Source organism: Herpailurus yagouaroundi, unplaced genomic scaffold (genome assembly GCF_014898765.1).
Source record: "Herpailurus yagouaroundi ecotype Mexico unplaced genomic scaffold, PumYag 222, whole genome shotgun sequence".
In the NCBI taxonomy this organism is placed as follows: Eukaryota; Metazoa; Chordata; class Mammalia; order Carnivora; family Felidae; genus Herpailurus; species Herpailurus yagouaroundi.
The window spans coordinates 5,355,320-5,382,044 of record NW_024412453.1 but is presented as its reverse complement, the minus strand read 5'-3'; the positions used below and the strand labels follow the sequence as shown (position 1 = coordinate 5,382,044).

General features: G+C 43.5%; 1 long non-coding RNA gene across 3 annotated transcripts in view; it reads right to left on the bottom strand.

The window, feature by feature from the left end:
• LOC121019464 (uncharacterized) overlaps positions 1-26,725 on the bottom strand; it is a 245,863-nt gene that overhangs the window by 68,351 nt on the left and 150,787 nt on the right. For 2 of the 3 annotated variants that reach the window (XR_005785593.1, XR_005785594.1), the window contains exon 4: positions 8,892-8,995. The exons of the other annotated variant lie outside the window; for it this stretch is intronic. This is a non-coding gene — a long non-coding RNA (uncharacterized LOC121019464). The remainder of the gene's footprint in view (positions 1-8,891; positions 8,996-26,725) is intronic. 3 annotated transcript variants of the gene reach the window in all.

The window sequence follows — 26,725 nt, the reverse complement described above, 5'->3', positions numbered from 1 at the left end:
TGGTTTAGCAGCCTGCAAGGGAGGCTAAGTTTGAGGTCACTAATCAACACTGGAATCAGGGGTCAGGGCTGGACAACTCAGTGGAACTATGCTCTTCAGTGTTCTACAAAGTTCTTTAGAGTAAATAATAAAAATAAGAAAACATCCAAGTTTTCCACCTCTTTCTTGGGTTCTAAACTTAAAAATGTGCTACAGTACCCACTTTACTAACATGGGACCCAGCAGTGGAATTCCTGGGATCTAGTCTCCTCTCCATCACTGATAGCCTAAGTGATCTTCAACTCTCCATTCATTATGTTGAGTCTTGGTTTCTCCGTATAGGACTAATATTGCCACTCTGGTTACCCCATAGTGCCATTTGGAACCTCCATCCTAAGGGAGATTAAAGCATTTGGAATAGACAACTCTCTGCTGGGTCCACCCAGCTCATCTGATTCTCCCTGAGATCTGTCAGAAGCATCGATTTACTTCTTAAGGTTGCTACAGCAAAGAAAATATGCCCAGCGTGAGACAAAGATACAGCCCTGGCCAAAAGAAGGCAGACACACTCTCTCTCAGACTTGACCTTGTTGGATCCTAGAGACAACAGGTTCAAGTTCTAAGTCCACCTTAGCCAGTGTTTTTTTTTTTTCACCCTGGTAAAAGACACATAACATTAAATTTACCTTTTTAACCATTTTTAAGGGTACAGTTCAGTAGTGCCCTATGTATTCATGTTGTTGCACAACAGATCTCTCAAACCTTTTCATCTTGCAAAATTGAAATGCTATACCCACTCACACGAATTCCTCTTCTCCCCAGGTCTTGGCAACCACCTTTCTATTTCCTGTTTCTATGATTCTGACTACTTTAGACACTTCATATGAGTGGAATGATGCTGTGTTTGCCCTTTTGTGGATGGCTTATTTCACTTGGCATAATGTTCTCCAGCTTCATCCATGTTATAGCATGTGATTCTTTTTTATGGCAGAACAATATTCCACTCTACACACACCCACACACACCTACACACACCCACTTTCTTTAAATTTTTTTAAACGTTTAATTTTTGAGAGAGAGAGAGAGAGAGAGAACATGAATAGGGGAGGGGCAGAGAGAGATGGAGACAGAATCTGAAGAAGTCTCCAGGCTATGAGCTGTCAGTACAGAGTCCGACATGGGGCTTGAATCCACAAACCATGAGATCATCACCTGAGCGAAGACGGAGGCTTAACCAACTGAGCCACCCAGGTGCCCCTACCACATTTTCTTTATCCATCATTTATTGATGGACATTTGTCTTGGTTCCACTTATTTACTATTGTCACTATTAGTGCAATGAACATGGATGTGCAAATAACTCTTCAAGATGACGCACTTTTTTTTTTTTTTTTTTGGATCTTGGTGCTTTTTTATGAGTTTGGTTTTTTTTTTCATATTATTCTTTATTAAGGTAAAATTGACAAATAAAAATTGTATATGTTTCTGGGAATGCAAGCTGGTGCAGCCACTCTGGAAAATAGTATGGAGGCTCCTCAAAAAACTAACAATAGAACTACCCTACGGCCCAGCAATTGCACTACTAGGCATTTATCCAAGGGATACAGGCGTGCTGTTTCTAAGGGACACGTGCACCCCCATGTTTATAGCAGCACTATCAACAATAGCCAAAGTATGGAAAGAGCCCAAATGTCCCTCAATGGATGAATGAATAAAGAAAATGTGGTATATATATACAATGGAGTATTACTCGGCAATCAAAAAGAATGAAATCTTGCCATTTGCAACTACGGGGATGGAACTAGAGGGTATTATGCTAAGTGAAATTAGTCAGAGGAAGACAAAAAACATATGACTTCACTCATAGGGGACTTTAAGAGACAAAACAGATGAACATAAGGGAAGGGAAGCAAAAATAATATAAAAACAGGGAGGGGGACAAAACAGAAGAGACTCAAATATGGAGAACAAACTGAGGGTTACTGGAGGGGTTGTGGGAGGTGGGATGGGCTAAATGGGTAAATGGCACTAAGGAATCTATTCCTGAAATTATTGTTGCACTATATGCTAACTATTTTGGATGTAAAAATTTTTTAATTAAATTAAATTTAAAAAAATAATAAAAAAAATTGTTTAGGGCATACAATGTGATCATGTAATATACATATACATTGTAAAATTACAATCATAATCAAATTAATTAACACATCCATCACCTCACACAGTTAGCTTTTGTGTGTGTGGTGAGAACATTTAAGACCTACTCTCTTAACAAATTAAAATTATATAATATTAATAATTATAATCACCATGCTGTAAATCATATCTCCAAAACGTATTCATCTTCTGACTGAAAGTCTGTACCCTTTGAGCAATATCTCCCTAACCCTCAATCCCTGGAAACCACCATTCTACTCTCTGGTGCTATGAGTTTGACTCTTTTAGGTTCCAAGAAAATGTGGTAAATGTATATACTGGAAGAAAAAAGAAGAAAATCTTGCCATTTGCAACAACAGAGATGAACCTCCTGGATATTATGCTGAGTAAAAATAAGCCAAACACAGAAAAGCAAATACTGTATGATGTAACTTACATGCGGAATCTAAAAAAGTCAAGATTCTGCTTTGAATTCTTTTGGGTATATACTCAGAGATGGAATTGCTTGATCATGTGGTGATTCTATTTTTAATTTTCTGAGGATATTCCATACTGTTTTTGATAATGGCTGCACTATTTTACATTCCCACCAACAGTGCTCAAGGGTTCCAATTTTTCTGTATCCTCAACACTTGTTATTCTCTTTTCTTTTGATAGTGACAATCCTAATGTATGTGAGGTCACTACAGACAGTTTTGAGACATTCAGTACCCCTCCCTGGGTCTGGATGAGGGAAACCATTTGAATTGGTTTAGAAGATCTTTCAGATTGTTCTAAAACATCTCAGTTAACCAGTCTTGGTGTAGGGACCAAATGAGATCATGGACATGAAAAAATAATCTTTATCAATTGAGAAGAGCCACGGAGCTGTTCAACAACATATTGTGTAAAGTCGAAGGGAGTACACTTTGTGGTCAGATTCATCAATCAGATCTGCTGACCACATACTGTGTGTGGCATTTTTAGTTTCTTCACCTGTAAGATACAGCTGATAATTCCTGCCCCTCCCCCCACCCTGCACCAGAGGGTTGATGAGAAGACCAGAATAAATCATAGGAGATAACACACTTGAAGCAATCTCAAGAGTGTTATCCCTTGCTAAGAGTGAGAGCTGATACTATTTGTTCCATTAATAAGTGAGGTACATTGAAGCATATACTTCAAATGGGCTAAGTGGATAGCCCATGAATTATATCTACCTAAACTATTTAAAAAAACAAAACAAAACCAATTGAACTATAAAGAAACTCTTCAATAAAGGTCCAGCTACTTATGGTCTAAAGGAGACACAGAATCACAGAAAGGACACGGGCTTTGAGATCAGAGAAAACCTGAGCACATTTGAATCTCAACTCAGTTCCCTGGTAACTGAGATTTTAACTCTCTAGGAGATTTGTTTGGTTTACTCAAATGGAACACAGAATTTTTTTTAATTGCTTTTCAGGATCATTATATAACACATAATGAATCTGCCTGCCATGTAATCGGTGTTCAGAAATAACTGTTATTCCTGTGTTATCTTTTCCTAAGAAACATGGCCCTACTGAAGGTGATGGTGTAGCCCAAGGGCAGCCTGACGTAGGAGGAAGAGAAAGAGGTGGGAGAAAAGGGGGTTGGGTGGGGAGACCGGGTTTTGTATTCACAAATACTCTTTTCCCAGAAACAAGCCATTTATCAAAGTACGGGGAGTCTCGTTTACTGTCAAAACACAAGGGCTAATTACATTTGAAGAACAATGGACTACAAGAGCAAAAAAGACAGGGCCTGTTCAATTAATGGGGAGAGAAGGGGGGGGGCTCTAGCATACAATATTTTGGACATCAGATGGGAATGGTTTAATTAGCCACTGCTACAGACTTTGGATCGTCTGTTGTTCTAGAAGCCATTAGTCATCTGTAGCTTTTAAGCATTTCATTTAGACTCCCCATTCAACAAATACTTTTTGAGCACCCGCTACGTGTCAAGCACTGAGCTCAACACTGGAGAGACACCACGGTCTGGCAGAAGACAGACAGCTTGGCCCAGTAATAGGAGTCTCCAACTTATTAGAGGTCTCCAACGGAGTTCTAGTCTTATCCAATGCCATACTTCTCTCCTATCTTCCATACCTCAGTAAAGCCTCTCCATCTGTCTGATTGCTCATGACAAACACTAGGGAGTAATCTGTGAGTCGTCTCCTTCTATTAGACCCATTCTGTTGGTTCTGTCACCAGAATAGCTCTTGATGCTCTCCACGCCTTTGTAGGCACATGGTCACTATCCAGGGGCAAGGCACCGGCTTGGTAAGAGCAACTCTTAAGAAAAAAAAAAGAGTGTGTGTGTGTGTGTGTGTGTGTGTGTGTGTGTGTGTGTGTTTATTTTTTGTCTATGCCTGCTTCCCATTGCAACCCAGGTAATGTTTTAAAATGGTGAATCAGAGGGCACCAGAGTGGCTCAGTCAGTTAAGCCTCCGACTTTGGCTCAGGTCAGTATCTTTCAGTCCATGAGTTCGAGCCCCACATCGGGTTCTGTGCTGACAGCTCAGAGCCTGGAGCCTGCTTCAGATACTGTGTCTCCCTCTCTTTCTGTCCTCCCCCACTTACACTCTCTCTGTCTCTCTCTCTCTCAAAAATAAACATTAAAAAAAACCTTTATCGCCAAAGTATGGAAAGAGCCTAAATGTCCATTGATGGATGAATATGGATAAAGAAGATGTGGTGTGTGTGTGTGTGTATATCTATCTATCTATCTATCTATCTATATATATGTACATGGCAGGCAGATTCATTATGTGTTATATAATGATCCTGAAAACCAATTTAAAAAATTCTGTGTTCCATTTGAGTAACCCAAACAAATCCCCTAGAGAGTTAAAATCTCACAGTTACCAGGGGACTGAGTTGAGATTCAAATGTGCTTCATATATATGTATATGTATGTATATATATATATACGTATATATATACATATATATATATACGTATATATACATACGTATATATGTACATATATATGTGTATGTATGCATATGTGTATATATATATGTACATGTATATGTATTTACGTATATATGCATACGTATATATATACATATACATACACACACACACACACAATGGAGTATTACTCGGCAATCAAAAAGAATGAAATCTTGCCATTTGCAACTACAGGGATGGAACTAGAGGGTATTATGCTAAGTGAAATTAGTCAGAAAAAGACAAATATCATATGACTTCACTCATATGAGGAATTTAAGAGACAAAACAGATGAACATAAGGGAAGGGAAGCAAAAACAATATAAAAACAAGGAGCAGGACAAAACATAAAAGACTCTTAAATATGGAGAACAAACAGAAGGTTGCTGGAGGGATTGTGGGAGGGGGGGTGGGCTAAATGGGTAAGGGGCAAAGGAATCTACTCCTGAAATCATTATTGCACTATATGCTAACTAACTTGGATGTAATTAAATAATTGATTAATTTAAAAAACACTTTAGGGGCGCCTGGGTGGCGCAGTCGGTTAAGCATCCGACTTCAGCCAGGTCACGATCTCGCGGTCCGGGAGTTCGAGCCCCGCGTCAGGCTCTGGGCTGATGGCTCAGAGCCTGGAGCCTGTTTCCGATTCTGTGTCTCCCTCTCTCTCTGCCCCTCGCCCGTTCATGCTCTGTCTCTCTCTGTCCCAAAAATAAATAAACGTTGAAAAAAAAATTTTTTTTAAATAAAAATAAAAAACACTTTAAAGTGGTGAATCACATCATGCAATTCCTCTGTGTAAAACCCTTCCAAGTCTTCCTGTTGCTTTTAGACTGGAACCCAGAATCCCTGTTAGGGCTGACAAGCTCCCACGTGGTCTGTCCCACCCAATCTCCTGATTGCTGTCAACACTCAAGGCCCATCAAGCCCTCTCTTGCCTCTGGCCTTTTGTCCTTGCTACTGCCTTCTGCACCTGCTCTTCCTCCATCCATTTCCTAGCCTTGTTCTTTCTCACCTTTCAGGCCTCTGTTGAAATATTACTTCCTCAAAAAGGTTTTTCCTGGCTTCACTGAGTGGCTTCCCCTGGTTCTTTTTAGCTCATCACCATATTTATTTGCTGCTCAGCACTCTCTCCATTGACAACCATCTGGCGCATTTACTGGTTCGTTGGACATCGTATTCCCACTAGTCAGTGGGTATCCTGACAGCAGGGACTTTGTCTACTCATGCACAATTGTACTCCCAGTGCCTGGCACAGTGCCTGGCACATAGTACACCCTTCACAACTATATATTTGGGTTTTTTAGAGAGAGAGAGAGAGCAGTGGAAGGACAGCGAGATAGAGATATGGAGAGAGAGAATCTCAAACAGGTTCCATGTCCAGTGCGGAGCCTGACAGAGGACTCAATCTCATGACTGTGAGGTCATGACCTGAGCCAAAATCACGAGTGGGAGGCTCAAATGACTAAACTCTTAACAACTATTAATTGGCTCAATGAATGAAGGTGGCCATGTGCAAGGCAGTATAAGAGCTTAGGGGAGGACACAAATAATTCTCCGGGGAGGATGGAGCTTTCAACGGAGATGTGCTGTGAACTAGGTTCAAAATATTGACAGGAGTTTTCTAGATCAACAAAGGCAGAAAAGCATGAGCAGGCTGAAGGGTAGAGGACTGAAAAATTGGGAGGTAAAATGCATCACAGCCACAAAGAACTACTGAACAGGAGCAAATGCACAGTCACTTCCAGAGAGTGAAATTTCCAGCTAATTCCAAGCACAATCACCACCTCATTCATAGGGTGATGGAGGCAAGATGGTCGGAATAACCCCAAATCACAATCAAAACAAAACGAGAGTCAACTCTCCAATATCTGAGAGTAGGTGATCCTTACTTAAAACATGACAGAGTCCCGGGACTGCCCAATGGGGCTTACGTAGTGGCAAGTGATGAGCCTTATTTACTGGTCCCATGGTGTTGGGAAGCAAGGAGTCCATTATGTTGCTGAGCCTTATGGAAGGATAAGCCTTATGGAAGGATGTTCTGTAAACAGAGCATCTGTGATCCAGGCTGGGTTCTGCCCCCCTACCCCCTGGGAACCAGCCGTTAGTCCTTACTTAGCTCTTGCCTACATAGCAAGTCCCAGTGGAGGCATGAGCAGGTCTTGAGTCCTGCCTCCTTGTTAATCTGGTTAATCTGCAAACTGGCTGGTCAATCTTAGATAAATAAATGTTGGACACAAGGCTGGGTAGTGTCAAGAACTCAATGGTGCAGAGGCTGCACCATTCTGACACATTTGGTACGCCAGAAGAAGTATATAGCATTCTATCCTTATATCTGTGGGAGGACGTTAGGCAAGGGGGTGACCTAGATATGATACGAATAGGGTTCCTCTGGCCACAGTGCAGCACTCGGATTGGAAAAACAAACAAACAAAGAAATACAAAAGCAGGTGACCTGAGAAATGAAGCATGGGAAGAAAGACTAGACTTTTGAGGCATATTTAGGAAGTAGAAATAAGAATTTGGGTGATCATTAGATGAGATGAGTAGACACGAAGAAGGAATCTGGGGGTAACACTCAGTAAGTTTATGTCACAGGGCAAATCTAGAGATTAATCAAAATAGGTAGCATCATCAAAAGAATATGTGGATTCAGTAAACTTTCAGTAGACTTTCTCATTTTCACATTTTTTAAAAATGTTTAATTTTGAGACAGAGTGTGAGCAGGGGAGGGGCAGAGAGAGAGGGAGCAAGAGAATCTGACATAGGTTCTGTGCTATCAGTGCAGAGCCTGGTGCGGGGTTTGGTCCCACAAACCATGAGATCATGACCCCAGCTGAGATCAAGAGTCAGACGCTTAACCAACTGAGACACCCAAGTGCCCCTCAGTTTTCACATTTCTTCTTGGACTTTCATCACTGCAAGGACTTCCTACACTACAAGGATTTCTGGTGGTGGATTGCATTATTTATCCACAATGATCTGCTGGTATTTTATCATTATTTTTTTAATATTTGTTTTTGAGAGAGAGAAAGAGTGGAAGTGGGGGAACGGCAGAGCGAGGGAGAGAGAGAATTCAAAGCTGCCTCTGCACCATCAGTGCAAAGCCTGACGCGGGGCTTGAACCCACGAACTGCAAGACCATGACCTGAGCCGAAGTTGGATGCGCAACTGACTGAGTCATTCAGGTGCCCCTATCCACTATTATTTGTATCCTGCTCTCTCTTGCCATGCTTCCCACAAGGTAGAGTATCATTGCCACCCTGTTGTCCTTGGGCTTGGTGGCCTGTGTTTTGATCAATAGAATGTGAGCAGATGTGACACTCCAAAGGGAGTAGCTATCTCCAAAGGGAGGTATAAACACGCTCCTGTGGTTTGGTCTTGAGCTTTGCCCACCATGAGAATCACATGCCCCAGAAGGTGGCTGTTCCCTGAGAAGACATGTGGAATAAGGCCAGGTCAGGACAGCTCAGGAGAATCCTGGGTAACCTGCAGCTCTGATGTAATATAAGCTGAACACTCACACCTCTGGGATGTGGGGTTGTTTGTTGCTGCAGGAAAAGGTGACCATGTAATTTCCAAAGTCTCAGTGACCACTAGCAAGTGATTTACCGTTTCTGGCTCCTAATTCCCTCACTGGTGAAGTTGTGCTAGATAAATCCAAACTCTTTCCTAGTTCAAAATTGTTTTGTTTTGGTTTTTAAGACTGTGTCACTGCTCCCGATTATAGCACTGCTTGTGGGTTCAAGAATTTCCACTCCCTCCTTCCAATCATATAGGTTAATTAGGCAACATCAACTTACCAAACTCCAGACTGGCGGTTAATGATGCCAAACTAGCACAAGATCAGACCAAAAAGGCCTGGGATAGTTTAAGCTGCTGCAGCAAAACTTCTATTCTGAAGACCCTGAGTCCAAAAAAAAAAAAAAAAAAAAAAAAAAAATCTATAGAGCACAAACCTGCCGCATTCAGCTGCTTCGGTTATTTATACGAGCATTTCCCGATTCAAATTGCATACTCAAATCAAATTTCCCTGGTTTATGCCTTCTTCAGCAATTACTTAAAGGCAGTTTACCTCTCTCTGGAGGAACATAGCAGAAAGGCCTATAGTCAAAATCTCGTTGACTCAGGGAGAGATAAACGAACTTCAGGCCTAGCACTGCACAAGTCACTTTGCCCACGGAAGTGAGTACTGATGGGCCTCCTGGCTGTTTTTCAGCCTCATTGATGGGAAAGCATTTTCTAAGGAGGAGAATGAGGTCCATGGAAATTGAAGGAAAGGGGTAAACATTGAGGGGGAAGAAGGGACCACCTTCTCTTCATGGAATTCCTTGAGTGGGGGTAAGCTGGCTACAGCCTAAGGCTGTTCCACTCCAATGGGATTGACAGAAATCAAATGCGGAGAGGGAGACAGGGATCATTTCTGCACCAGAAAGGTTCTGGGTCCTTGAAAATACACCCCAAGCAAGATGAACCCCGTTGCAAAACTATGCAATGTGCAAAATTTATCTTCATTGGACTGTCAACTTGTCCTAAATTCACTTTTCATCATTTGCAACGATTCCCTCATCCTTCACCAAAGAGGCATCATTTGTTCATTTACTCCAGGGAGGGCTCTCATTGGTTGGGCCTGGACCACCTGCTAATCCTCAGACCAGTAACGATGGCCCAGACAATGCAGAGTTCCGACTGGTCAGGTCTGTGTCATGTGCCCATTAACTCATTTCTCTAGTCACTAATTCTGTCTTATATTTCCTTCTCCATTCAGGTGTTCAGCTAGCTGGATCTTACCTTGATTTGCCTGCCTGATATCTATTGCCTTTTCTTTCAGTAATAGCATTCTGGATTTATTTAGGGAAATAGTTCCCCATGGTTCCCACTACATACTGCAGTGGTGAAGATGCCCTCTTTTTCTATTTTCTCCACGCTAGAGTTAGATACAGGACACAGATCTGACCCATCAGAAGATCACATTGTCGGGGCGCCTGGGTGGCGCAGTCGGTTGGGCGTCCGACTTCAGCCAGGTCACGATCTCGCGGTCCGTGAGTTCGGGCCCCGCGTCGGGCTCTGGGCTGATGGCTCAGAGCCTGGAGCCTGTTTCCGATTCTGTGTCTCCCTCTCTCTCTGCCCTTCCCCCGTTCATGCTGTGTCTCTCTCTGTCCCAAAAATAAATAAAACGTTGGAAAAAAAAAAAAAAGGAAAAAAGAAGATCACATTGTCTGGCTTACGGCAATTGGTTTGAAGATGGACATGTGGCCCAAGCACAACCAATGGGCGGGGGGGGCGGGGGGGGGGGGAGGGGAGGGGTATCTCCCTGGAACCTCTGTTGAAATTACCAAGAAAAAAGAAGCGCAACTCTAATAGCTTACTGAGACTAAGTGAATCTAGACAGGAAACATAAGCATAGATGAAATATTTCTAGTTAGAAAAAAATGTAGTGGAATCAATAGTCAGAGCTGTGATGTTAGTCTGGAATCTACCACTTACTAGGGTAGAAAGCCTTGGCAATGAACATGTCTCCTCATCTGAAAAATGAGGTTGACGATGACTGGTCTGGGGCGTAATAGTCCATGAATATGCCATATCCGCTCCCCCACCCAAGTGGCTGGAAGTAAAGAACGTTGAGATAGATGGTGGAGTTGCAAGACCCAAGTTCCCCAGACCTCTGAGTCACTGTTCAAGAAGTAACAAAGAGCCACCAGAACCACATCTGACTGTGATGTGAAAGAGACACCCATCTTTGTTGTATTAAGCCAGAAATGCGGGGTTTATTTTACTGCAGCACAGTGGAGCCTCGCCTGACTAACATAGTAATCATTGATTCAGTGATTCACACATAGCTGCAAAGCCTATGATATGAAACCGTTTTGCCAAGATGTGACTTTGAATGGTGTCTTCTGAGGCACATAGAAGGTAACAGCGAAAGCAAATGCTGTTGCTGTTGCCCAACATCTATTTCCCAAACATTTCAGTGGCTTGTGGGAATGGGAATATTTGAAATTGGGACTGTTCCTAAAGTCCCAGTAAGTATTGGGGTTATGAAATCCCAATGTGTCACCAGGGAAAGATAAGGGCCAAGATATCAAGCATAGGAAGGGGCCAATCTGGACACACCATCTAAGTTAAATGGCATACTGAAGTAGGCAGGCAGAGGTAAGTCACATTAAAAAACTATAAGCACCTAGAAAGAAAAGATAAATGAAGAAACTTGGATGGTAATATCCACCGTAATACAGAAAATATAGGCATAGTGATTGAAATCATGAGCTTTGGAATTAGTTTAATGCAACAAGTATTAAATGCAAAGATTTAATGCAGTGGGGTTTGAATTCCATTTCTGTTCCTTGACTACTTGAACAAGTCGCTTTATCTCTTAGCCCGAATTTTCTCATCTGAAATATGAGGATTAAGAGAGTCCCCACCTAATGGTTTGCAATAAGGATGAAATTTAACGATCCATGTAAAGTGCTTAGTACACAGTAAGAACTCAATAAATTATCATAATGATATTATTGGCATTGTACAGTAATGAGTGGACAAAGAATGATATCTAGAGGAGACGAAGGAATTAAAGGAGAAGGATGATGGTATGGTAGTTGGGGTGGGAACCAAGGGCAACCACCAATGAACAAAGAAAGGGGCAGAGAGGAAACGGTAGAGACAAGAGGATAGATACACAAGAAAAGAGGCGAAGAGCTGGCATCGCAGAAGCAAGACTGAAGTCCCCAGCAGAGGAGAGGAAGGGGGAATGAGAGAGAATGTACCAGAAAGAAAAAAGAAACAAAGAAAGTGAAAATGGGCTTTACTCCAGTAGTGTGCAAACCCCAGAAAAAGGAGGAGCGATCCAAGAGGAGGGAAAGAATAGAGACAGAGATAAGAGGGAGAAAGAAAACACAGGATGTCAAGGCAGGAGGGCTGAGAGTTCAAAGGAAGCCTTGAAGGATTAAATAAAAACACAGAAATGTAAGAGAAGCACAGCTTAGACTAGAAACAGGTGATAGAAATAGCTTTACAACACAGAAGGGGAGGAAAAAAACCAAGAGTGACTACACAGGTATCTGAATTCCAAAAAAGTTTCAGGTTCCAGAAATTTTTTTCATTCACTTTGGCACAAGTTCATTTGGCAGCCAAAGTGGACTTGAGCTGACATAGGGTTATTTATATCCTTTATTTATCCCACATCCTACTTAGCATGAACATGCAAACATTTCACTGCAGTAATGAGCTGATCATGAAGTGTTATCGCAGACACTGCTGGCGTGTGTGTGTGTGTGTGCTTTATGGGGGGGGGTGTATGGTATATACATCACATTATGAGTCTAATTTCCATAGCATTCCAAATTCCAAAACACACATGGCCTCAAGGGTTTCAGATCAGGGTTTGTGGGCTTATACTGGAAAATACAAGACTGGATATGAAAAGAGAAACTTGTATCTGATAACGAAGCTGATGAAAACTACCATTTCTTTAGTGTTTGCAACATACCAAAGGCTGGATATGCACTATCTCATTTAATCTCCGCAATATATCAGGTCCCATCTTACCTTTCATTTGCAGACATGGTAATGGAGACTCAGAGAAGGGACTTGCCAAAAGTTTCAACACAATTGGAAAAAAGAAGAAATGGGGATTTGAACCCAGCTGTGTGACTTCAGAACTTGCCCATTTAACCTCCCCCCATTAACTGTAAGAATGGAATTAAGCGTTTCTTGAGCCCTCACCATAAAAGAGCCATTCCTAGATGTGATCTTGCATAATTTTTATCATAACTCAGTAAAGATCTATCATTATTCTCCATCAAAGGAGCTAAGTAACTTATCCAAAGTCTCACAGTTAACTGATCTGATACCAAATCTGTTATTCTCTCCATTCATTGTGACAATATAAAAACGAGCTTGTGACAGTGTTGTTCAAAGGAACAGACAGAATAAAGCTGGGGAATCGCTGTCTTTGGAATAAAGATTCTCCAGGATGAAGTCATGGTGCCCAGGCATGGTTGTGGAGCAGGGAGAACTTTGGTCCCCATAATCTCCATCTGCAACCCCCATCCCTTTAAAAAAATTTTTTTTAATGTTTATTTATTTTCAAGAGACAGTAAGAGAAAGAGTGCGAGTGGAAGAGGGACAGACAGAGAGGGAGACACAGAATCCAAAGCAGGCTCCAGGCTCTGAACTGTCAGCACAGAACCCGACGTGGGGCTTAAACTCACCAACTATGAGATCGTGACCTGAGCCAAAGTCAGACACTTAACCGACTGAGCCACCCAGATGCCCCTTGATATGGACAATTGGCATTTTCTTACTTTGTAGAAATGTAACTCTAGTTCAAATCTTCCCTCCAACTCAACTCTTAAGATCATCCTTTATAGAAATCCTGAAATTAGATAGCAGAAATACAAGTGCTAAAAAGCATGTCCTAACACTGGACAAACATTTCCCAGCAGGGTAAAATATATAATAAAAACAAATGAGGGGATAAAACAGATGATGGTAAGATAATGAAAATTCAACAGGAAATGAAGAGCGAATTCTGTGGAAATTCTATCAACTGTGATAATGACAGAGAATCTGCAAACGCTCTTCATGGTTTTACAAAACTCTATAAGGCTCAGATCAACAACAGGTGATACAAAACCCAAAGAACTGGGTCTTTTTGTGGCCTCCATGATGCCAGAGTTTGATCTTGAACAGTCACTCTAACCTTTCTGAATTTGATCAAACGCTCTGTTTCCTGCAGCAAAGCAATTCTTAGCTATATTGTATACTTGTGTGTGTGAGTGTGTTCTCATGTGTGTGCACACACAACACACAAGAGGAAACATTGTCAACTTTTATATTTTGTTAATGTTTCCAATCAGGCAATGTGTAGAACATTTTGAACATGATTTTGGGAGCATGTTTATCTGTCTGAACACTCCAAAACAGTACATTTGCTTCATGCTCTAAAAATAGCAGCATCCACTTCCTTCTTGACATGTTTGCCAAGGCAAAATATTTTGTCTGTGAAGATATGCCAGTTCCAATGTTCTGAATGTTTCTTTTGGTTTCAACAGTTTGGCAACAGTGTCTTTAGAGAGCCTGATGGGGATATCAGTCAGGATAAGCTAGTTGAGGCTATGATAACAAACATGCCCAGATCTCACTCACTTAAAACAACCAAAGTTTAATTTCTTGCTCAAAATCCATCTCATGGTTTGGTTGGGGAGGCTCTGCTAATCTTAATAAATTTGGGGTAGGCTGACAGAGCAGCCATCATCTTCAACATTGTCAGCTGCCATGCCAGGGAAGGGGTAAGATCCCTGGAGGGTCTTGGACCAAACACTTCTGTTGGAAGTGGCAAACATTACTTCCACCCATCACTCATTGGTCAGGATGACGTAGCAGGTCTCACCCAGCCACAAGAGGCCAGGAAAAGTATTCCAATCATGTGTGCGATAGTGGAGAGAAACAGAAATTTCTGTTGACCAGCAGTAATGACTACCACTTTCTGAACCAATGTGACCTGAATGCCACAGCAACCAAGCCTTGTCCGAGGCAGGCGAACAATTCAAAAGGGTGGTCTGAGACAAACAAGCAAGACAAAATAAAACCCAAGCCATGCTGTTTCCAAAGCGTATTTTGTAACTTCACTGTACTTTGAGGTATAATTTGCAACTTACATTACAGATTCTATTCTACTTTATACAATCAGGTCGTGTGCAAGAATAGATTGCATAGTATTGTTCTTCACTCTTTCCTAACAAGGAAAAAACCCACGTAACTTGTTTTTGCAAAACAATTTTTAGGGAAAGATGAAAAATATAGAATTTTTTAAATTTGCATCTTGATATTGCATATTTTTAAGCCTGCATTTAGGGGGGAAAAAAGAAAGTAATCTGAGAAAGGAACTTACATCCGACACCTGAAGAATTACAGGAATAGGTGAGGCAGGAACAGAGGGAAGACACAGGAAAAAAGAGGGCTAAAAGTTGTCTGAAAGGCAACTTTACCAGTAACTGGATTCTCTCAAACTACAATGGGCGGGGATGGACTTGGGAATAGATTTACTTTACATATAGTTGGTAAATCCAGACTCAGAAGTGGAAAAAAAAATCACTTTCTATATTCTATAGCTATGCATTGACACTAGTCGATGTCCCTCAGGTTCTGAGCCCCTATCCCTGTCAGCTGGCAGGAAGTTTAGCCTCTGCTACTCAAGGCTGATACTGAGAAACTAATTTCAGGTTGCAGGGGGTACTAAAGTGTCTCCCCAAACAACAACCCACTTGCCTGCTGCCCAGGTCCCATCTGCTTCAGTCTCCGCAGCACCTTCAGTTCTAGGGGTTCTGTGGTTCACAGATTCCATGCGGAGAGTGAGGATTCTTAGAAGTCTAAGGGCACTCAGTCTCCCTGAGGTCTTGTCACCTCCCAGGAATACTCTAGAAGGGTGGGGTTCAGTGCCTGCTGTTCACTAAACCTGGAGATCCCTCCCCTCCCAGTCTCTAGGAGTCTCTCCTTCCCACCCCACTGCTTCTCCACATACCCCTCTTGCTCTGGGACATGCAGCAGCAATGGACTCAACTTCTATAAAAAGAAGAAACCCCAGTGCCTTTAGACTGCTTCTGCTTATGATGGACAAAAACCTTGAATAAGGAGATGACAGAGTATATTGGGGAAAGCAACACTGAGGGGGAGGAAACAGAAAGAAAAAGACCCTGAGGCGGGTGTGGAGACCATGTGACTCTAATGGAGTGAGTGAAGGAGAGAACAGTGGAAGGCAAGACCCAATTAGTGACTGAGTCCAGATTATGCAAAACCAAAAAATTCTCAATAATAATGACTACCATTTACGCAGTGCTAACCAACTACACACTGGGGCAGTTCCAACTTCTCAGAAGATCTCTACAGAGTGGCATTATTAACTCCACTTCACAGGTAAGGAAAGTGAGAGTCAGAACAGAATGATTAATTGCCCAACCAACTGGCAAAACCAAGACTGAAACTCAGGCAGGGGCCTCTAGGATATTAAACACTACACCCTACTGCCTGTCAAAGCAAAACGTCATAAAAAGGAAGAAAAGTCAAGAGAATAAGAAGACAAGCCACAGGTTGGGGAAAAATATTTGTAACGCACATATCTCATAAAAAGGTACTGTCCAAAATATACAAAGAACTCCTAAGACTCAAAAAGAATCAGACAAAATGATTTAAAAATGGGCTGAAGACCTGAACAGACATCTCACCAAAGAAAACACATAGATAGTAAATACACATGAAAACCCATTCCACATCATGTTGTAAACGAAAAAAAATAATGAGATACCACTTCAAACCTATTAACACGGCCAAAATTCAAAACAATGCCAACACTAAATGCTGGCGAGGATGTCATGCAATAGTAACTCCCACTCTTCGCTGGCAAGAATGCACAATGGTACAGTCACTTTGCAATACAGCCTGGCATTTTCTTTCCAAACCAAACACACTCTTACCATACGATCCAGCAATCGTACTGTTTGGTATTTACTCAAAGAAGTTGAAAACTTATGTCCACACAAGAACCTGCAATAAATGTTTACAGTAGCTTTATAAATAATTGCCAAATCTTGGAAATAACCAACATGACCTTTAGTAGGTGAATGGATAAATAAACTGTGGTACATCCAGACAATGGAGTATTATTCAGTGTTAAAAGGAAATGAGCTATCAAGTCATGAAAACACAAGGAGGGATCTTAAATGCACTTTTACTAAATGAAAAAAGCCAATCTGAAAAGGCAACCTTCTTTAGGATTCCAACTATATGACATTCTGGAAAAGGCAAAATTATGGAGACAGTAAAAGGGAAGTAAAAGTGGTTGCCAGAAGTTGGGGGAGGAAAGGATGAATCGGTAAAGCACAGAGGATTTTTAGGGTGGTGAAACTATTGTGTAGGATACTCTAATGGCAATACATGTCACTGCATGTTTGTCAAAATGCATAGAATTTACAGACCTGAGAGTGAACTCTGATGCAAACTATGGACTTTGGGTGATAATGAGGTGTTGATATAGGTTTATCAATTATAATAAACATCCCACTCTAGTGCGGAATTTTGATGGTAGAGAAGTCTGTGCGTGTTTGGGGCAGGGTGTATATGGGGAATCTCTGTATCTTCTGCAAACCTAAAACTGGCCTAAAAAAATCTATTTCAAATAATCATTGGGGCGTCTGGATGGCTGTCAGTTAAGTGTCCGACTTCGGCTCAGGCCATGATCTCACGGTTCATGAGTTCAAACCCCCTGTGGGGCTCTGTGCTGACAGCTCAGAGCCTGGAGCCTGCTTCAGATTCTGTGTTTCCTTTTCTCTCTGCCCCTGCCCTGCTCACACTTTGTCTCTGCTAATCATTAAAGGCTGGGAGTGCGAGGTGGGGACCAAGCTCCTTGGAGGCAGGAGAAAAAAGTAGAATATAGGGAGATGGGTGCAGATTGATTTTTTAAAAAACACTTCTGTGTTAGGGGTCCATGCATTTGATTTAGTTATCAAATATTCATTGGGTAGCCATATCATGTACTGTGATAGGCAGTGGTCATAAATCAGTACAGAAGTTACATGAACTTATATTCTACTCCCTTTGAGCATGTGTCATATTCAAATCTTTCAGAAAGAGATTCTCATTGGGCTAATTAATCATAATCCTATATAGAGGCAGGAGGCTCACATGAGGCCACCTTGTTGGCTGCCTTTAATTCAGGTGCCAGCCTCTGCCCAGTCACCTGCGGTCATGACACCAAATATGGCACCTCAACAAGGGACTCAGTGGGGGCTACAGAGACATTTAGGGTCTTAGAGACACCATTCCAGAAAAAAACTACAGTCTTAAAACTCAGTCTCTGTAACTCTACCCATATTTCTATTTGACAGGAGCTCAAGGAGAAGCATTAAGTTTGAGGGGGGGAAAAACACAGACAAACACATAGTTATACAGAATTGGAAAAGCCAACCCCGCAATTAGATTTGAGTTCTTTTACATCCAAGACAAGGCTCTGTTAGTGCCAGTTATGGGAGATGCATTCCGGCCCAATCTCCAGCTTTCAGTACCATCTGCTCCCTTTGTGTGAAAAATTGTGATTTTGTGCAAGGAAAAAATATAAACAGATTTCTAAAAGGTTCCATTAATAAAAGAAACTAAAACGCAAAAGAAAAATTCATCTGATTCCCCCTGGTTCTGATTTATTAGGTGTCAGTGAACCAACAGGGCTCTTGGATGCCTGTGGGGGGCAGGGTGATACTACGAAATTGCTGCCCTGCCCCCCATGCTCCCAGAAGGACCATTTTGCTGGACAGCAGGATTGAATGGCTAGTGTTTCTGGCTTTAAAAAAAAAAAAAAAAAAAAAAGAATAGTACTCGCTACTCTTCAGCTAGCGGAATGGGGTTTGGTTTTGACCAGCTAAGACCCGAAACAATTTATGTAGCTAACAGTTCCCCAGTATAACTGTAATTCTTCCTTTCCATCTGCTGCTGCTTGATTATTTTATTATTGTCCATGATGCCATCATTTTTGCTGTGGTTCATTTGGCATGAACTAACTCCATTCGCTCCACCACGTGTGGCTTATACAACATCACTGGAAAAACAGCTTGGAGAGCTTGACTGATGGATGTTCCTGAGTATGAATCATGAAATCTGATTTTTAGCAGCTGGTTCATCTTTTCCTTGTGTTGCTGTCCCCTTTCCAAGAGTAATGCAGGGCCTTCCCTAAGCCTTGAGCATAGGGAAGAAAAGTCTAGAGGTCCCATGATCCTTTTAGTTAAGTTCTCATGAGCTTGGAGACATGAGAAGTGACCCTGGTTTATATCTCGATGGCTTGAGCCTTGATGGGAGAAGATTAACTGATGCTGGTCTCAGAGGCTCTGGGTATAAGTAGAACTGCTGTGGGGGCCTGATGGCCAAGTTCAGTGTAAGTCTGGGCAGAGGGATGTTCTCCTTATTGCAGCAGAGGGGCCCAACTCCAGCGCACTGCAGGGACAACGGCACATTTGTGCAAGAACCCCAGGGGCCCAGCACCCAGCAGCATGGTGAGGGCCCAGACTTGTCACAGAAGACCCCAGCAGAAAGTTGGTGCCTTCAGTGGGCCCGCTGGAGGTACGTTTCAAGAAAAGACTTGGATGAAAGAACCTGGGTGGGACTGTTTCTCATACACATGAGACATCCCTGGGGGACTCGGGGGAGGCCCAGCAGGAGGAAGCAAAGGCAACATGCCTGTATCACCTGGATGTTTATCTTGAAATCACCTTATCTGTGCCAATAAGCTGGTGAGGACTGAGACATGTGGCTTACTGAAGGTAATATGGGTTATTCATAGTGACCAACCATGTCAGTTAAAGAGAGTAGAGCTTAAGAAATAATGCACAGAAGACTTGTTCCACCATGTCGCTCAGTCCCTCTTCTGCTGGGGCAGCCCTCCTAAGGTGCTTTGGGTTATCATAACCCTGTATTTAAATTTTAATTATAACAAAAATTGTCTCCTGTCCAGGAAGGATGTGTGAAAAATCAATCATAAACATTTGCCAACTCACTGCTGAAAAGCTATCTGCTCCAAGAATAGACTCTGGCTCAATCTTGGAAAAAGAAGGTGGGAAAATTTTACTCCAAGACCTCACACCAGGCTGACTGGCAGAGCTAAGCAGACTCTGAATCACCCAGCCTGCTTTTAGCATTCACCAGCTACTCCCAGCCAGGGCCCTTTGACTCCTGGGTTCGACAGAGCAAATCTTGTGCCTGATAATCGTGGTACGAGCCACAAATGGACCCCTCCAAATGCCAACACTGTCCGAAAGGTCTCTCTTCAGGACTGGGGATGGCATCACTTTTGACAACTCAAAGGCAATGTACAAAGGTTCGACATTAAGGAAACTAAATTCCTCAGGCTGAGAAAATCAGCCAGATGCCAACTAGTAGGTGGGAAGCATAAGTTCTCACCACCCGAGAAGCATTAAATTAAGGTTGAGAGGCTGAACTTGGAAAGCCAGCCAAAGCACCATCCCAGGAGGCTGAATTGGGAAATCAATTAGGGGGGAAGGAGAGGAATGGAGACCTGCCACATCTTAGCTGCAGCAGGGAGAGAGGGCGGTTTGACTGATGGTGCTATATTGGTACTATGTAGCATATGTGTGTCTCCACCTCTGTTTTAACTTCATGGAGAGAAAGTGCTAGAGAAGAAAGAGAGACCTTGACAAAGCAGAAGGAAAAATAACTGTCCATAAGAAAACTTCAGAGGAATTAGGGAATTCTAAATGGCAGTCTGGCCAGCAACAAATGGCATGTCCTTGTTCAGGCAGGGCTGTGGCTCTGTACGGACTGACCTACACTCTTATGACATTTCCTCAGTGTCCAATTGCCAGACTTTAGGGTCAGATGACACCAAGGGGCATTGACTGTGGAGCGGAGAGGGAATGATCATGCTATTTGGACACCACCTTCAGAGTCTCTTTAGATCTCTGTTTGTAACAGCTGAGTCAACACGCCTTAAATAGTGGGAATAAGTTGGACTACAGGAATCCTCCTGGACTCTAAGAAACTGGAGACGTCTTATGGCTACGCCGAACAGCCAGGGTCCCTCAAGACCTTGCTGTGCCCCTTCTGAGCAAAGCCTCAGGCTGGTCCTGCACGTGATTGCCACTCCATGTCATATGACACAAAGCCTCAGTCACACCTGATGGGACCAGGAATTAGCACCTGGGCAAATATAGCGCTTTGTAAAATGGAACAAGGGAGACAAGGAGCAGCCAAGGTGGCCCTTCTGCTGTATTCTGGAGAGTGGCTAATTGGTAGAGGCTGCTGTGGGGCACCACCCAGATCTCTCCTTCAAGATGGAGGCTCTCATTCCCTCAGCTGCCGGGAGGGATGCTAGCTAATGGATCCCAGCTGACTCACTCTCTGGCAATATCCCTCAGTGGAAGGGAGCCACCTCGCCCAAGGTCATGCCCTAACCACGCCCACCCCAAGGTTACCCCACAGCCAGCAATGGGTCAGTGTTCAGGTATAAAGACTCAACTTGCTTGCCTGAAGGGAACAACTGGGAACACTTATCCCAGCTCCAGAGTGTGCCATCGGATCAGCTGAGGCCTTTGTTGAGACTGCATGATGGCTCAACTTCTCTGTCTAGTCCTATCGTCCTCACTCCTCCATGGTGCTAACCCTAAACACTCTCCCGAAAAAATCTCTGCAAGGCAAGCCTTCATCTGAGACCTGTTTCCAGGGAACCAGATTTTAGATGCTGCCCAATATTATCTTCTGCCTTTGGAAGGTTGACTTGAAATTAGATAGATGGTAGATAGATACATAGACAGATAGATGATAGATGGATAGATAGGGATATAGATACATGATAGATAGATAGATAGATAGATAGATAGATAGATAGATAGATAAAGAGAGGGGATGAGGTAGAAGAAGAACAAGGCACACAGAGAAGGCAGGAAACACAAGGCCACATGGCCATAGAAGACACAAAGTAATAAAAGCCGGGAACATGCAGAAGCCACAAGAGGGAGGAAAAGAAAGGTTAGTGGAGGTATTAGGAGAAACTCCATCATAAAAATAGCACAACTCCATGAGGGTGCATTATCCATTCCTAAAAGGTGACTACTGGAGCTTTTCCTTCCTTTAAAAAATTTTTTTAAATGGAGTAAGGCACACATAACATAAAATTTACCATATTGCCCTTTAAAAATGTTTTAATGTTTATTTATTTTTGAGAGAGAGAGAGAGAGAAAGAGAGAGAGAGAGAGAGATACAGAGCATGTGGGGGGAGGGGCAGAGAGAGAGAGAGAGAGACAGAATCCAAAGCAGGTTCCAGGCTCTGAGCTGTCAGCACAGAGCCTGACATGGGGCTCAAACCCACAGGCCGTGAGATCATGACCTGAGCTGAAGTTGGACACTTAACTGACTGAGCCACCCAAGTGCCCCATCTTACCGATTTTTAAAAGTAAGCTCTACACCCAACGTGGGGTTTGAACTTACCACCCCGAGATCAAGAGTTGCATGCTCTACAGAGTAAGCCAGCCAGGCGCCCCTCCCCCACCTTGCCGATTTTTAAGTGTACAGACCATTCTATGGAGTTTTGAGTTTCCTGACTTCATGAAGCACAACATCTGGAGGGAATCTCTGCCTCTGAAAGGCTCCAACCCAATGCACAAGAGGTAAGAGCAGAAGACAAAGAGGACTAAGGACACATCCTTATTCTGCAACTTTCTGTCAGTGGGACTTTGGGCGACTTATCAGACCTGATGAGTCTCCATGCTTCATCTGTACAGCGGGGTTGGGGTTTGCACGATGACACGGTGACTGGGAGACTTGGCCACACAGGTCAGGCTCTGGCGCATACAGGCATGGGACCCGGCAAATTTCTTCCCCTTCCTGAGCCTCGGTTCCCCCAACTGTAAAAGGGGGAAACTACAGTGCCTTCCTCATAACATTGCGTGAGGATCAGATGATGTAATCCTTGCATTCCCAACCCTGCAATTCTTTTTTTTTTTTTAATTTTTTTTTCAACGTTTATTTATTTTTGGGACAGAGAGAGACAGAGCATGAACGGGGGAGGGGCAGAGAGAGAGGGAGACACAGAACCTGAAGCAGGCTCCAGGCTCTGAGCCATCAGCCCAGAGCCCGACGCGGGGCTCGAACTCACGGACCGCGAGATCGTGACCTGGCTGAAGTCGGACGCTTAACCGACTGCGCCACCCAGGCGCCCCTCTGCAATTCTTAATAACCGGGAACCGCTTTATTACTGAGCTCTTTTAACTCTGGTTAAAATAGCCAGGGTTGAATTAGGAAATTTTTGTGGGTTTTTAAAAGCATTTCTCCAGTGGGAAGGAATAAAGCCAAGACTTAAAGCTCTAGGTAGCAGCAAAGAATTTCAGCTAAAACACCGCCCTCCACGTGTTAAAAAGCTGCCGTGGCACAAATCAAGGTCTGCTCTCCCACTGATCATCCTGTTCGGCGGCCATGGCTGGAGGCCAAGTCCAGGATTTACACGGAAGCTTCCTCCCAAGCGTCCTGGCAGGGATTCCTCCCAACCCCAGATTTTGGAGCAATAAATAAGGCTCAGAGGCAAGGACCTGGTAGGGGCAGCTGTCTGGCAGAGTGGGGAGAGCAGGAGGGGGTGCAGTGGGGGTCCAAGCCCACATCTCTGCTTCCTGTTGTAACCAACAGAATCAAATGTGCCAGAAGGCGCCCTGCGTGTCCAGTCTTTCGCCCTCCAACACCTGCTGCCTCACCTGGCTTCTCATCTTTCTGCCTCCCTGGCCCTTCACGGCTTCATACATAAACACGGATGATCACGTCACCAGCATATCACCCCTGCCATCCCACGTCACCACGTGCGACGCCACAACACCAACCAGCCAGTCTGTCCATATCCACCACTCTCTCTCCTCTCTTCGGCTTTTTCTGTTTCTCCCTCTCCCCACCTGTCACTCCCTGTCTCTATGTCCACCAGTCTCCCGCCCCCTTGCCGTGTACCTCTCTGTCTTGCACCTCTAGCTCAGTGGCTCGGTTCTCTCTGTAGCTGGGTCTCCTTCTCTTTATTTCTTGCTCTTTCTCTCTATTTACCTGTCTCTGTCTCTCTCAGATCAGGAAAGATGACAGGTATGTGCTGGGGTCTGGCAAATCCTCGTGCTTCAGGGCCTTGCATCACATGCAGGGCCGACTCAGCCACCTGGTTTCTGGGCTAGAAAGTGCAGAGCAAGGCAAAGGCCACTTCCGGATCTGGTCTTCTGAGGGGCTCAACCCCCCCAGGCCAGTCTGTTCTAGAAAGGGCCACCTTCCCTCTGTCTTCACTGTCAGGATGGCAATGCGAGAATCAGATAGTCCACGGAGGCCTCTGATGCTTGAATGCCTTGGGTCTGTCCACCCGGCCAGGACGGAAAAGGTAGAGCCAGAGCCCTGCCCCCTTGGGATCCTGCTGGGGCTTCCCAGCTGGCTTCTGTCCCTGACCTAGGCTGCCATTTCTCCAAAGGCACTAAGAGCCACGGAAACAGAGAATTTGATTTACACGCAGACCTAGGAGTCAGGGGTCTGGAGTTCTCTCGCTGTTCTACTGTGTGACCTGGTGCAAGTCTGCTGACCTCTCTTGAACTCTTATCTGTAAGCTGAGGCTCCGCAGCAAATGTCTGAAACACGGCTGTGGGAGAATCACAGCCAGCCGAGGCCCAGCTCTACCAATGGCTGACAATGAACCAGGATGCCTCTGTACAGCCACGGGCGCTGTTAACACATTGAGATAAGTACCTTAGCGGGTGAAGGGGCTCTCCGGAGATCCCAAGACCACCCCCTTTCACTCTTGCTCCTCCTCTTTCTAGTCCCTCCAAATTAGAAACCAAAGTATTCCTATGTGGCCCAGCCAGGGATCTCCCCCACTTTTCATGCGGATCCGGTGCTGTCTGTGCTTTCCAGGTTGTTAGAAAAAAACTATCTGCAGCTTAAGGCGCGGAGTCTATACTTGGTAGTTTGTTGTAGCAGCCAGAGCTGGCTAAGACAGAGCGGTCTAACTCTGACCCCATGGGCTCTGAGTAGAAATGACGTGTATAGCATATTTATGTTTATGTACTTAATTGCTTCAAGGCAGTCGTGGGAGTGGGGAGCAGCCGTGAGCTGGACTTTCACTGACAATGTCACATGAACAAGAATTCAGCCTTTGTTGTTTGGAATAACTGAAATCAATGGCTGCTTATTCCAGGAGCATGACTCATCCTGAAAAATCAGCATTTAATGGTGACAACAACATATAAACATTGTATTTCTTTCATGATATGTGCTCTGGTTGTTCAGAAGTTTGGTATGGTTTGGGTGGTATTTTTTTTTTTTTTTTTGGCATTCTTCTTTGTGTGAGGTTACATTTATTCAGTACTTACTATGTAACAGATACTGTGGTTTCTATACATGATCTCAGTGAGTCTCCTATGGGAAATCCTTCCTCCTTCCCTCTCTCCCTTGCTTCCTCCCTTCCTCTCTTCATCCCTCCCTTCGTTCCTTCCTCCCTTCCTTCCTTCTCTCCTTCATTAAATACATATTGAGTGCCAACCAGAAGCCAAGCATGGAGAATCCAGTGGTGAAGGACAGAGACATAGATGGCTCTTACCTCATGAAACTTAATCTATTGCGGGGTAGGGCAATGGGGTGAGTTTAACCAAATAATAATAAACAAGTACCCATGTAAATCACAATTGGACCTCTGGGAAAAGGAAAACCCTTCTCTGAATGTGTATCACAAGGGTCTCTAACCCAAACTCAGGGTGGGAGCATCATGTTGGGGAAAGCTTCCCCAAGACATTTTCTGAAGTCTGAAGAATGATGTAAGCTAAGTGTAGGCTAACAGCGTTACTGCTCCATTTTACTGTTGAGAAAACTAATTTTCCTACAGTGATAGCTTGTAAGTGGCAGGACCAATATTAAACCAAGCTCTAGGGGCGCCTGGGTGGCTCAGTCAGTTGAGTGTCCAGCTTCAGCTCAGGTCATGATTTGAATGCTCCTGAGTTCAAGCCCTGCATGGGGCTTGCTGCTATCAGTGTGGAGCCCACTTCAGATCCTACCCCCACCCCCATCTCTGCCCCTACCCCATTCACACACTCTCTCAAAAATAAATCAACTTTTTAAAAAAAGTTCTAACTCCAAAGCCAATTCCCAATTCCCTTAATCACCATACTATAGATGTAACTTTGTATTCAGTCTAACAGGAGTAGTTCAGTATATAAAAGAATTACTCAGATTTTCAACCACCTTCCTTGCCAGAGGGTACATAAGTCTCAATATTTTCAGTAAAACTGGAATTCTTTTGGGTTTTTGGTGTTTCCCAAATCACCCAGCTACGTGAGTATGTAGATGTATTTTAAATGTTTGAGAAAATATATTTGGGGTGGAGTCAAATACACCATTTACCAAGTCACTCAGAAAAGAAATGAAGGGTAAAGAACTCAAGGTACAATCAGTTAAGCCAACAATAAAGATAGCAGCTAGAACCCATTTTTGAGCCACAATCAACACCCCCCCCCACACACACACCCTCCACATCTCTTCAAAACAGATAAGTTAATTCCCAGCTCTTTTTAATTTATATTGTCTGTTCTCCAAAGTTCTACAGCACAGCGTATCAGTATGGATAATTATACCATGCTTATAAAGCATTTTGTACATAAAAAAAAAATGCTGTTGGAGGAATAGGACAGTTGCTACCAAAAATAAGGAGGCAGAAATTGTAGGATGGAAGAAAGGGAAGAAAACTGAAAATCAAGATTCCTCCCCAACACACATGCCTCGCTAACCTCAGGCTTTCTGGACTCTGATTGAGGTAATGTGCACTCTCATTAAAGAATGGAAAGGAGAGGAGGGCCTGGGCAGCTCAGTCAGTTGAGTGTCCAACTCTTGATTCTGGCTCAGGTCACGATCCCAGTGTGTGGAATTGAACCCTGTGTCAGACTCCACATTGAGCGTGGAGCCTGCTTGGGATTCATTCATTCATTCATTCATTTTCTCTCTCTCTCCCTCCCTCCCTCCCCCTCTCCCTCCCTCTCCCTCTCTTTGTCCCTCTCCCCTACTCACACTCTCTAAAATTATTTTTTAACTTAAAAATGTGAAGGAAAAGGAGGAAGAGGAAGAGGAGGAGAAGGAGGAAGAGGAG